We start from the raw sequence: 2341 nt of genomic DNA on the forward strand, positions 1-2341 counted from the left end.
TCTATCTATCTATCTATCTATCTATCTATCTATCTATCTATCTATCTATCTATCTATCTATCTATCTATCTATCTATCTATCTATCTATCTATCTATCTATCTATCTATCTATCTATCTCTCTATATATATATCTATCTATCTATCTATCTATCTATCTATCTATCTATCTATCTATCTATCTATCTATCTATCTATCTATCTATCTATCTATCTATCTATCTATTCTATCTATCTATCTATCTATCTATCTATCTATCTATATATCTATCTATCTACCTATCTATCTATCTATCTATCCTATCTATCTATCTATCTATCTATCTATCTATCTATCTATCTATCTATCTATCTATCTATCTATCTATCTATCTATCTATCTATCTATCTATCTATCTATCTATCTATCTATCTATCTATCTATCTATCTATCTATCTATCTATCTATCTATCTATCTATCTATCTATCTATCTTTCTTTCTATCTATCTATCTATCTATCTACGTATCTATCTATTTATCTATATATCTGTGTGTCTGTTTGTCTGTCTTTTTATCTATTCTATATTCTTCAACTTCTAAAACCATACTCGTACGTTTGTCTGTTTGTTTAAATCTTTTGTTTTAGATCCACTAAATTCTTGTAAGGCAAAAGTATTTCTGAGGATTTTATTTTTATTGAAGTATTTTATTTCAGTCAGCTAGAAGTGTGCTTTTGTGCGGATGCGGATATGAATGTTAGTGTAAATATGTATATGTATGTGTGTACAAAAATATTTTACAAATACCTTCTTTAAGATTTTCTTTTTTTTGCCTAAAATGTATGTCATTTTAGGCTTATTTGGTATTTTCTTTAAGTTTATAACATTCAAACCTTTTTCTTATGGTAATCCCCATGTAAAGATCTTAAGATATATAGACATAGTGTATACATCTACATACATTTACTTATACTTGTTTTGCGAAAACAACAAAGCTTTTTGTTGTTTTATTACGTGGTTGGATTTTAATTTAAATTTAATTACTTGAATAAAATTAACGAAATTTTAACGTGATTTTTTCTTTGTTGTAAACTACTATTTATCGCCTGCTTTTTTACTTCTTTTATGTTTCCTTAAGACTTGGTTTATTTTAATTGTTGGTTTTAAATGTTTCTTTTACTTTGCTTCCTTTGGTTTTATGTTGTTTCTCAAACGCTTTGCCTTGTAATTAGTCAATTATTTATTTATACATTCATTGTGTAGTGTTAAAGTGTTAAAACTTTTCAAGTTTATATGTATACAAAAGAAAAGTTTTCTTTATTTTATATTTCTTTCCTAAAATAGAATCAAAAGCAACATTATACTCATTTGTACAAATGGAAATAAATAAGATATTGTAGTATAAAAGTTTAAAACAAAATTAGTTCCTGTAAAAATATGGGGATTGCTAGTTTTGCTTCTATAGCCAGCCTTGGTATACTTAGTATAAAGAATGTTATCTAGGGAGTAATAGCTTATCGTCAATGTGGTTTTTAACTTTTCTTGTGATGGCTGTAAATATTTAAAACAACACCAACAAAAAATACCTTTAAAGATACGCAAAAGTTTTCCAACTCCTGCTGCGTAACAAAAAGGGGTGATAGTTTTTGGACAGAGTTGCAAAAAGTTTTAATTTTAAACTTCTTTGGCATAAATTTTAATATTTATTAAAGTTTAATTATAGTTAAAGATTTGTTTTTACAAAAACCAACAACAAACATATAAATTAGCTTGCAAAAAAAAACGCTAAAATTTTATAACAATATTGAAGAAGTGTTTTCCCAGAAATCTATAAATACAAACTGAAAATTTGTTTCTACTAATAATAGCTTAAGTTCTAAATTTGAGGGCCTAAGAATTATTGTGAATTTTCTTTATATTATATAAACTTGAAGACTGACAAAATTGTTCATCTTAGCAATTTTCCAACATTATTTGAAGTGGGCTTTCTTTCCATGAAAATATATAACATTATGTGTAGGTGGTTACACAACACAATTACTTTTTTTTTTTTAATGCCAAACAAAGATGCATTTTAGAGATTTACAAAACAAAAAAATGTACGTGTTTTAGCAAACGAAACGTGCCATCATTACAGACAAATATTTACCAAAAAAAGCAAATAGAAAAAGTGCAAAATTCCTCTATCATAAAAAATTCATAGAAAAAAGTCATTAAAAAAGTAGATTTTTATTATATTTCTATAAATAAAAAATAAATAAATTGCTATTTACCATTAGTTTGACCAACAATGGTTATATGTACTTTAATTTAGAAAATGTTTAGGGCATTTGATTTCAAAGAGATAAATGTTTAACACTTT

The sequence above is a fragment of the Lucilia sericata genome, unplaced genomic scaffold (assembly GCF_015586225.1).
Source record: "Lucilia sericata isolate MDLA Ls3-8-SP2 unplaced genomic scaffold, ASM1558622v1 Contig005161F_arrow, whole genome shotgun sequence".
In the NCBI taxonomy this organism is placed as follows: domain Eukaryota; kingdom Metazoa; phylum Arthropoda; class Insecta; order Diptera; family Calliphoridae; genus Lucilia; species Lucilia sericata.